The sequence below is a fragment of the Glycine soja genome, chromosome 10, assembly GCF_004193775.1.
Source record: "Glycine soja cultivar W05 chromosome 10, ASM419377v2, whole genome shotgun sequence".
In the NCBI taxonomy this organism is placed as follows: Eukaryota; Viridiplantae; Streptophyta; class Magnoliopsida; order Fabales; family Fabaceae; genus Glycine; species Glycine soja.
The window spans coordinates 27,614,967-27,626,707 of record NC_041011.1 but is presented as its reverse complement, the minus strand read 5'-3'; the positions used below and the strand labels follow the sequence as shown (position 1 = coordinate 27,626,707).

Below are 11,741 nucleotides of genomic sequence, written 5' to 3'. Positions count from 1 at the left end.
CGTAACCACGTTGGAAACCAAAAAGAGGTAAAATAATAATATAATAATAAAAAATATCTTTTAGTAAAATAAATCAAAAAAATCAATCGGACGTTTTTTCTTTGGGATTTCTCTTTCTTAATCAAATCGACTAATAACCAAAGTGAAACTAAGGCTAAAATCAATTCATAAACCAAACTTTTTGTCATCGCCTAAAAAAGCCATTTTCAAAGGTCCAACGCCTTGAAATGGTCTTTTATGCTTTTATTGGTTAAGTGTAGATTTCTAAAAAGCCTAAAATCAATATGTAACTTTGTTACCTCTTTCAAAAATAAAGAAATCATTAATGATCTAATGCCTTAATGTTTTCTCACTTTTCAAAAGAATCGAAAGATTGTCTAATGGTCCAACGCCTTAAATGACCTTTCATTCAATAAAAACATATCTTGCAAAAAAGGATAAAAAATAACTTAACCAAAACGCTTTGTTCACAAAAGAAATACGTAGGTCTGATTTCCTTATCACAATCGAGGGATACGTAGGAGCAAGGGAAACACCCTTGTCGACCACAAAAAGATAAAAAATATAAAAGGTACAAAAAGACATAAAGACGTAAAAGGGAACATAAAACAAATTGAAGTCATGTTTGCACATTTGATTAAAGGATGTCGTCCCTTGTGACGGACGTGTGGGGTGCTGATACCTTCCCCGTGCATAAATACAACTCCCGAACCTTTCACTTAGAATTCGTAGACCACGTCTTTTCCGGTTTTTCTGACGTTTTCCTCAAATAAATGTTGGTGGCGACTCCGCGCGTATTCCTTTCTTGGAACACGCACCCACGAGTCACGCGTCACCCTCCCGTCGAAGGGTAGGTTACGACACTTATCTTAATTTAGTCTTCTCTTGATTCTTGAGTCTTGATCTTGATTCTTGAAGCTTGATCCTTGAATCTTGATTCTTGATTCTTGAATTCAACTTTCCTCTTGAATCTTGAAGTGTTCTTCAACTTTCCTCTTGAATCTTGAAGTGTTCTTGATTCTATCTTGAACATCTTGAACTCATTCTTTGATTGACCTTTGAGCTTTTTGTCATCATCTTTGTTATCATCAAAACATCTTTGATTCAATCTTGATTCATCATGAAGCTTTGCTTCTACAGTGCTGAATTTTGAAAAAAGTCACTTCATGGTAGAACAAGGTATAGTTTTAGGGCATATCATCACACATAAAGGCATAGAGGTAGACCCTGCAAAAATAGCTGTTATTTCACAATTGCCTTACCCCTCTTGTGTGCGAGAGGTTCATTCTTTTCTTGGTCATGTAGGGTTTTATAGACGTTTTATCAAGGATTTTAGCAAGGTGGCCCTTCCACTTTCCAATTTTTTGCAAAAGGTGGTGGAGTTCGATTTTGATGATAGGTGCAAAGAGGCCTTTGATCGCCTCAAGCGTGCGTTGACTACCACCCCAATCATTCAGGCACCTGATTGGACAACCCTGTTTGAGCTGATGTGTGATGCGTCAAATTATGCATTGGGGGCTGTCCTTGCCCAAAAGATTTACAAGCTGCCTCGGGTGATTTACTACGCTTCCAGAACTTTGGATGCTGCCCAAGCAAATTACACCACCACAGAAAATGAGCTTTTAGCGATAGTTTTTGCTCTTGAAAAATTTCGTTCATATTTGCTTGGTTCCCATGTTATTGTTTATACTGACCATGCAACTCTAAAGTACTTGTTGAAAAAGGCTGAACCAAAGCCTCGATTGATCAGGTGGATGCTTTGGCTCCAAGAGTTTGATTTAGAGATCCTTGATCGGAGCGGTGCACAGAACTTAGTGGCTGACCACCTGAGTAGGATTGAACACGCGCTAGAGGACTCACCCATTCGGTGCACAGAACTTACTGCAAATTCGTACTGTTTAAAAAAAATGAAAAAAAGAAGTGAAGTTGAATAAATGAGGTCTTGTTCTGAGGACTTGATTTGGTTTGAAGCCTTGCTTGATTTTGTTGATATTAGAGGTTTTGGGTTTATTACTTTTGCTTAATTTCCACTTATTCCCCATCGCTCCTCTATTCATTTAGGGTTTTAGCTACTTATCCCATACTTCTCTCTACCTTGTCCTTGGCTCCATTACAACCTTTAAAGACCTTTTGATCCTCATGTGCATGTGTTTGTCAAGTTGTTTGTCAATTTTAGAATTTTGCCAAGTCTATGTGGTGTTTGTTTTCATGGGTGCCTTGAGAGTAAACAGTAGCCTAGACACTAGAAGATAGAGTACATATCTTGTGAGGCTATATCACTTATATTTGAGCTGATTGACTACCTGACCAGGTTTGAGATGCTTGGATGATTTTCATGACTGTCTTGTTTCTTTAACTCATTACACATTGGATATTACCTATTCCTTTCATTCCCTGAGACTTAGTGAGAAATATGTAATTGCTTTGGTGTTTGTTTATCTCTCTTTAATGTCTCTGGATTTCTTCCTTGCTCTGTTTTTAATTTTGCCCAGGAGTGCAAAAAGCTAAGTGTGGGGGGTTTTGATGTGTCATTATTTTCTCCTATTTCTTAACCCTTTTTGTCACCAATTTAATTACTGATTTACTCTAATTGTTAAATTTATTATTCAGTTTTATCAATTGGGCCCACTTGACTAATTTGGCATTTTTAATTCAATTTTAGGATAATTATAAGCAATTGGGCTGAGCCAGATTGGACTTGAAGAGAGAAGACAATTTTATTAGATTTCGTCTAATTTCATTTTATTGCGTTCAGTTTTTATTTTGTTTTAGGCTGAAATAATGTAATTAGGCCCAATGACTTTGAGTGACCCTTATAAAAAGCACAACCTTGGGATTCGTGAAAGGCTATTCTATTATTCAAGAGAATACCTAAGCTGAGTGCATGGAGTTTTAGGGTTTTACATTGTTAGCTTTGTATTACTGTTCACATGAATGCATTTTTCCATTTTCTACTTCTAATCGCAATTTCGTTTTTGTTCCTTCTTCTGCCTTTAGCTTCATTTACATTTTCTGCCTTTAGCTTCATTTACGTTTTCTTCCTTTAGCTTCATATACGTTTTTTTGCTTTCGTTGAATTTATGGAAGGCTAAATTTCTAGTGTTGTTTCCTTCAGAGGATGAATCATAACTCTCTTTGAGGTTCTGTTTTTTAATGTTGCTCTCTTATCGGTTTTCCCTTCACCAATTAACCCACATTAGTTGCTGTTAATCTATGCACGCTTCGTGTTCAATTAATTGCCTCTGTGCTTAAGTTACGTTCGTGCTTAATGAACGAGGGATTAATTGGTGTATGTGTTGCTTAATCACATATTGACAACCCTAAGTTGATTTTCGCTTAGTAAATTAAATTAAGGTTGGACTGAGTGGTTAACTGTTAAGGACAAAATCCTCATAACCTGGGATAAGAGAATGGCTTCTGAATCAAGAGGATACAACACGTTTTTAATACTGTTAATTTTCTATTTCAGTCTGCTTGTTCTTTAATTCACAAAACAAACAACCCCCCCAATTGTTACTGTTACTATTATAACGAAGCATATTATGAACAATTGGTTAGTCATTGCTCGTTGGGAAATGACCTAGGATCACTTCCTAGTTACTGCATTTTAATGTTTATTTTATTCGGGTACGACCTTGATCAAACACTCCTCAGCAAAATGGAGTTGCTGAATGAATGAACAGAACACTTCTGGAAAGAACAAGATGCCTATTGTCTAATGCTGGCCTCAACAGAAGTTTTTGGAGAGAAGTTATCAATACAACTTGCTTTCTGATCAATAGAACACCCTCTACTGCTATAGGACTTAAAACTCCTATTGAAATCTGGAATGGCAAAACAACAAACTACTCAAACCTAAGAGTATTTGGCTGTAATGCTTATTATCATGTCAATGAAGGAAAACTGGTACCTAGATCAAGAAAGGGTCTGTTCATGGGTGTCACAACCTACCCTTCGGCGGGAGGGCGACGCGTGACTCGCGGGATGCGTGTTCCATGAAAGGAATACGCGCGGAGTCGCCACCAACGTTTATTTGAGGAAAACGTCGGAAAAACCGGAAAAGACGCGATCTACGAACTTTTAAGTGAAAGGCTCGGGAGTTGTATTTACGCGCGGGGAAGGTAGTAGCACCCCACACGTCCGTCACAAGGGACGACAGCCTTTAATCGAATGTGCAAACATGACTTTGATTTTTACGTTCCCTTTTATGTCCTTATATCCTTTATACCCTTTTTATATTTTTTCTCTTTTTGTGGTCGACAAGGGTGTTTCCCTTTGCTCCTACGTATTCCTCAATTGGGATGAGAAAATCAGAAGGTCTTTTAAGTTTGTAATGGGGCCAAGGACATGAGGATCAAAAGGTCTTTTAAGGTTGTAATGGGGCCAAGGACAAGGTATGGAGAAATATGGAATAAGTGGCTAAATCCCAAAGGAATAGAGGAGCAAAGGGGAATAAGTGCATATTAAGAAAAAAATAAGAAAATAAAAAGAAGTAAAGATAAAAATTAAACATGAAGAGTAGAACCAAGAGTTTCATCATTCTTGTGCCATTTAAGATCTTATTCACTCAACTTTATTGCTTTTCTTTTTCTTTTTTTTTTCGATTTTTTTTTTTTTTGAACTCTTTAGCCTTTGAGAAACAACATTTCATTCAGCATGTCCAACATTTAACCAATATACAATGTACATCAAGTATGGCCCAAAATACATCATGAAGCATGGCCAACAAAACAAGTTGTCCAATGAAACAAAAACCCCCCACACTTATTCCCAAAACAATTCCAAAGCTCCAAAATTCCTTAAGGATATGGTAATATCATGGTTTTTCACTTAAGGCTTGTAGTGAGCTTCAAAACAAGGAAAGGGAAACAAGGCTCAAAAGGGCTATCAAAGGAATTAATTCAAGGTAAGTCCATTTGGCTAGAAGCTTATAAGAACAAAATTGCCTTAATCATTTCCAAATATGCATGTGAATTAGGACGCATCAACAAGAATCAAGCCAAGGCTATTGTGCAAGCAATCAATGGGGCAAAACATACCAAATGATTATAATGATGGATGGCTCAAATTCTCACAAAGGTAAAATCATCACTTTCAAATTGAGCTTTCAAAACTATCATGACATGTAGAGAAGAATCAAGGATTTCAAGTCACAAAATGTCAAGAACTTTTATTTTCAAAACAATTACCCATTTTTTGAACATATCCTATAATTCAAAGAAAAACATGCAAAGTCGTACGTGCACACGAAATTGACCCAAAATATTAAACTGAAAATCCGACGAAACTAACAACATTAACAAATTAACACAACTAACAAATTAACAAAACCAACAAAACTAGCAAAACCAAAGAACACTCCCCCCCCCCCCATACTTAAACAACACATTGTCCTCAATGTAGCACAATTAAAAGATTAAAAACAATTAAATCATCAAAGAGAATCGGACAAGTGTAATAAAAGCAAAGAAGGAGATAGGAAAAGAAAAACTCCCTAAGTCATGGTGGAGGAAGAGTAGGGTGGAGTAAGGAAGTCTCTTCCACCACTACGTCCACTAAAGAAGGGTTCGTGAGGAATGGCTTAAGTCGATGTCCGTTGACCTTGAAGCTCTTGTTTGTGGAGTCGCTTTTGATCTCAACTGTACCATAAGGAAAAACATTAGTAACAACAAAAGGACCAATCCACTTAGACCTCAACTTACCACTCATGAGTCCAAGCCTAGAATTATACAATAACACTTTTTGCCCAACCACAAAGTCTTTTTTAACTATCATGCTATCATGGAACTTCTTGGTCTTTTCTTTGTAGAACTTGGCATTCTCGTAGGCGTCTAGGCGGATTTCATCTAACTCACTCAATTGCAACTTCCTTTCCTCGCCAGCTTGATCCATAGAGAAGTTGCAAGTCTTCACTGCCCAGTATGCTTTGTGCTCAATTTCCACTGGAAGATGACATGCCTTTCTAAAGACAACCCGATAAGGAGACATTCCTATGGGTGCTTTGTAGGCAGTCCGATGTGCCCAGAGAGCATCATCAAGCCTGGTACTCCAATCTTTCCTGCTTGGCTACACAATCTTCTCTAGAATTCTCTTGATTTCCCTGTTAGAAATTTCTGCCTGTCCATTAGTCTGGGGGTGGTATGGTGTGGATACCCTGTGTACCACCCCGTACTTTTTAAGCAGGGCATGTATTGTCCTGTTGCAAAAATGGGTTCCTTGATCACTAACAATTGCTTTAGGTACTCCAAACCTGCAAAACAGATTAGACCTGACAAAGTCTGCGACAACTTTAGCATCATTAGTTCTAGTGGGCTTGGCTTCCACCCATTTTGAAACATAGTCAACTGCAAGGAGAATGTAAACATAACCAAAAGAGACAGGAAAAGGACCCATGAAATCTATACCCCAGACATCAAACACCTCACAGAATAGCATAGGTTGCTGAGGCATTTGTTGTCGCCATATAAGTGTATTTCCAGCTCTCTGACACTGCTCACAAGTGCTGCAGATCTTCCACGCATCTTTAAAGATGGTGGGCCAATAAAAACCACAATCAAGCACTTTGCGAGCTGTCCTTTGAACACCCAGATGACCTCCCGGTGCGGAAGAATGACAGAACTGCAGGACTGAGTCAGTCTCATGATCTGGAATGCACCGTCTAATGACCTGATCACTGCACAATTTCCACAAGTAGGGGTCATCCCAAATAAAATGCTTAGCATCACTTTTAATCTTATCTTTTTGGGCCTTAGATGCTAAGGGAGGAAAAACAGAGGCAACTAAATAATTGACAATGTTAGCAAACCAGGGAGTAGAAAGAGAGTCAGAAATACTATACAATATATACAAATGATCATCCGGGAAATCATCCCGAATAGGTGAATCTGTATCAGAGACACGTTCGATCCGACTCAAATGATCAGCAACTAGATTTTGTGCTCCGCTCCTATCACGGATCTCCAAGTCAAACTCTTGGAGCATGAGCATCCATCGGATCAACCTAGGCTTAGAATCAGCCTTCTTCAACAAGTACTTTAGAGCTGCATGGTCAGTATAAACAATAATGCGAGTACCAAGCAAATAAGATCGAAATTTTTCAAGAGCAAAAACTATGGCTAGAAGCTCTTTCTTAGTAGTAGTATAATTTGCTTGGGCAGCATCTAAAGTCCTAGAAGCATAATATATCACCCTGGGCAATTTATCAATTTTCTGAGCAAGGACAACCCCCAATGCATAATTTGATGCATCACACATAAGCTCAAAAGGGGTTGTCCAATCGGGTGCCTGGATGATGGGGGTGGTAGTCAACGCTCTTTTGAGGCAATCAAAAGCCTCTTTGCATCTGTCATTAAAGTCAAACTCCACCTCCTTTTGCAACAAGTTGGACAGTGGAAGGGCTACTTTGCTAAAATCCCTTATAAAGCGCCTGTAGAATCCTGCATGACCAAGAAAAGATCGCACCTCTCGCACACAAGAGGGGTAAGGCAATTGTGAAATAACATAAATTTTTGCAGGATCTACTTCAATACCCTTATTGGAAATAATGTGGCCTAAAACTATACCTTGCTCAACCATAAAATGACATTTTTCAAAATTTAGAACAAGGTTAGTTTCAATGCATCTATTCAAAACTTTTTCCAAAGTATTCAAACAACCATCAAAGGAGGATCCATATACAGTGAAATCATCCATAAACACCTCTATGCAATTTTCTAAAAAATCACTGAAAATACTAATCATGCACCGCTGGAAGGTACCAGGGGCATTGCACAGGCCGAAAGGCATCCTCCTATAAGCAAAAGTGCCGAAGGGGCAGGTGAATGTGGTCTTTTCCTGATCCTCAGGAGCAATAGTAATTTGCATATAACCAGAAAAACCATCAAGGAAACAGTAGTGGGATTTACCTGCCAGGCGTTCAAGCATCTGGTCAATGAATGGCAGGGGAAAATGGTCCTTTTTGGTAACCTGGTTCAGCCTCCTATAGTCAATGCAGACTCTCCAACTGTTCTGCACCCGAGTAGGAATCAACTCCTCCTTCTCTTTTCTGATCACTGTGAGGCCAGTCTTTTTCGGGACTACCTGGACGGGACTCACCCATTGGCTGTCGGAGATAGGATAAATGATTCCAGCTTGCAAAAGCTTGGTTATCTCCTTCTTCACTACATCAAGAATCACCGGGTTGAGTCTTCTCTGTGGCTGTCTTACTGGTTTAGCTCCATCTTCTAAATTTATTTGATGCATACATGTGGATGGGCTAATACCAGGAATGTCCGCCAGGGTCCAGCCTATAGCCTTCTTATGCTTCTTGAGAACTGACAACAACTTCTCCTCTTGCTCATCAGCAAGGGAGGCAGATATAATCACTGGAAAACTCTTGTTATCATCCAAGTAAGCGTATTTTAAATTTGATGGCAGAGGCTTCAATTCTGGTGTGGTCGGCTGGACAGTGGTAGAAGGAGATGGTTTCTCAGCCTTTACCTCATAAAGAAAGTCAGAGGTATGTGTACTTCCTGAAACATGGTTAGTCCTATCTGACTCTATAAAATCAATCTCAAGAGGTAAAACACCACCACCAGGCATGCAATCAATATCACTCTCAGATTCACTCTCAGCATCAAATTCAGACATATGATCAAGTACAATTTCAGACTCAATGCATGAAGAGTGAGAGGCATGCAGATTAGAATAAAGATCAGTCATGTATTCATCAACAACATGGTCAATTATTTCAGTACGAAATACAGAAAGATCTTCAGATGGGTATTTCATAGCATCCAGAATATTAAAATGAACAGTTATATCACCAAACTCCATGGACAGTGTGCCTGCATAAACATCTATCTTAGTTCTAGCAGTTTTCATAAAGGTTCTGCCTAGAATGATGGGAACTGATCCTTGAGAAAATCCATCTTCCATATTCAAGATATAAAAATCAACAGGGAAAATCAGTTCACCAACTCTAACTAAGACATCTTCTATGAAACCAACAGGATAGGCAACACTTCTGTTAGCTAAATGAATTACCACATCAGTTGACTGCAAGGGACCTAGAGATAGAGAATTAAAAATAGACAAAGGCATAACACTAACAGAAGCTCCTAAATCTAGCATGGCATTGTCAAACTTACTATTCCCTATGATACAAGGTATGCTGAATGTACCTGGATCTTTGCATTTTTCAGGAATTTGAGGAACAGATTTACCAATCAATGCGGAGACATTTCTGCCCATGCTAATCCGTTCACTTCCTTTAAGCTTCCGCTTATTAGTGCACAGCTCCTTCAAGAATTTGGCATATCTTGGAATTTTCTTTATTGCATCCAACAAAGGTATGCTTACCTCTACCTTTCTAAACGTTTCCAAGATCTCTTTCTCTGCCTCTTCCATTTTTTTGTTGGAAACTGCTCTTGGAGGGAATGGAAGAGGGGGAATGTGCTGCTTCTGCAAATCAGAATTACCTGTGGAAGAAGATTCACCTGCACAGAAATTGTTAGTGTTAGGTAAATTTTTGTCATCACCTTTTTCTGGAATAGAGTGAAGTTTGGCAGGTTCATTTGCAGATGAGGAAGGTGCTACGGGTTGAGGTCCTTGACATTGCTTTCCCGACCTCAATGAAATGGCATTGACATTTTTGGGATTTTGGACAGCTTGAGAAGGCAACTTGTCAGAATTCTGGGACTGTTGTTGATTCAATTGGGTAGCCAATTGTCCCATCTGATTGGTTAAGCTCTGAATGGAGGCTTTGGTCTCTTGCTGAAACTGCATGTTCTGCATAGTCATTTGCCTCACAAGTTCTTCGAGGGAAGGTTGTGGAGGGGCCTCAACTGTTGGCTGTTTCTGGGGTTGTTGCTGTTGTTGGATTGGTGGAGGAATGTATGGTCTGCTTGGGCCAGCAGCATTTTGGAAGGAAGGAGCAGGCTGCTGTTGTTGCTGAGGGCTGGACCATCTGAGGTTAGGGTGATTCCTCCATCCAGGGTTGTATCTGTTGCTGGAAAGGTCATAATTGTTCTGCTGTGGTTGATTTTGCTGCTGAGGTTGAGGAGGTCTATTGTAAATATTTGCAGCATAAGCTTCAGGCTGCTCAATTGCTCCAGGTTGCTGCATGGAAGGGCAAAGGTCTGTATGGTGGTCAGCAGAGGAGCACAAACCACAAACCCTTGCGACAGGTACAGATTTCTGATTCAAGGCCAGCTGGGTTACCAAGTTAACCAATGCATCCAGTTTGCCTTCAAGCTTCTTAGTTTCAGATGATGTAGATGGGTTTGTAGCTACCTCATGCACTCCTCTAATGACTATGGCATCATTTCTGGCGCTAAACTGCTGGGAGTTGGAGGCCATCTTCTCAATTAAATTCCTGGCTTCAGCAGGAGTCATGTCTCCAAGGGCTCCACCACTGGCAGCATCTATCATACTTCTCTCCATATTACTGAGTCCTTCATAAAAATATTGGAGAAGAAGCTGTTCTGAAATCTGATGGTGAGGGCAACTGGCACATAGTTTCTTAAATCGCTCCCAGTACTCATACAGGCTCTCTCCACTGAGCTGTCTAATACCTGAGATATCTTTCCTGATGGCTGTGGTCCAGGAAGCAGGGAAATTTTTTTCTAAGAATACTCTCTTAAGGTCATCTCAGCTCGTGATGGACCTTGGAGCAAGGTAATACAACCAGTCCTTTGCCACTCCCTCTAATGAATGAGGAAAAGCCTTCAGAAATATGTGATCCTCTTGGACATCTGGGGGTTTCATGGTGGAGCAGACAATATGAAATTCCTTCAAATGTTTGTGCGGGTCTTCACCTGCAAGGCCATGAAACTTTGGAAGCAAATGAATTAGTCCAGTTTTAAGAACATATGGGACATCCTCATCAGGGTATTGGATGCACAAGCTTTCGTAGGTGAAATCAGGTGCAGCCATTTCCCTTAGAGTCCTCTCACGAGGTGGAGGTTGTGCCATGTTCTCAGAATGTGCAAAATCAGAATGCTCAGAATCAGAATGCTCAAAATTATAATGCTCAAGATCAGGATGTTCAAAATCACCAATAACAGAATGCACAGATTCACCAGTTATGGAATGCTCAGAATGATCAAAAGGTATAAAATGATGCCTAACTAATCTATGAAATGTCCTATCTATCTCAGGATCAAAGGGTTGTAAGTCAGATGGATTGCCTCTAGTCATACACTACATTCAGCATGCACACAACTAGTTGCCTTGTCATGTAAATAAAGGTGTAGGTTTGAACTACAGCTACCCTCAAATGATATCCAAATGACTTGAAATTTTGTGAGCAACCCTATAAAATGATGAGAAGATAGCACAAAAAATTTCAGACAAAAATTCAAAGTCTAACTATGAAAGCTAAAAATGGTAGGTTAAGAAAAATAAGTGAATAAAACTTGAAAAATAAAAAACTTTTGACAGAATCGCTTTTTTTGGACGATGGAGACCTCAGCCGGCATATGCCGGCTGCCACGGCGTAGGAAATTTTTTTCTACCCCAAATGCATATATAATAATTGCGATTCTGATAACCGGAGCAAAAGTTATGGCCGTTTGAAGTGTTAACAAACACAAAATTTGCTAGTTTTTTGGAACTTTCAAATCTGACCAAACTAAAGGCTCTAGCTATTTTTCCCACACAATATGGATTAAAAGAAGTTACCACAAAAAAATTCAGCCAAAAATAACAACCCTAGCTACTAAAACAAAAAATCTCAAATAATTCAGCATGAGTGGTCGCTA

The 11,741-nt window shown here is 39.3% G+C and overlaps 1 non-coding gene across 1 annotated transcript; it reads left to right on the top strand.

Annotated features, from left to right (window-relative positions):
• The first annotated feature begins 10,468 nt into the window (after window positions 1-10,468).
• LOC114372773 lies at window positions 10,469-10,575 on the top strand. Its single transcript, XR_003658337.1, has one exon. It is a non-coding gene; the product is annotated as a small nucleolar RNA R71 (small nucleolar RNA).
• Window positions 10,576-11,741: the final 1,166 nt, after the last annotated feature.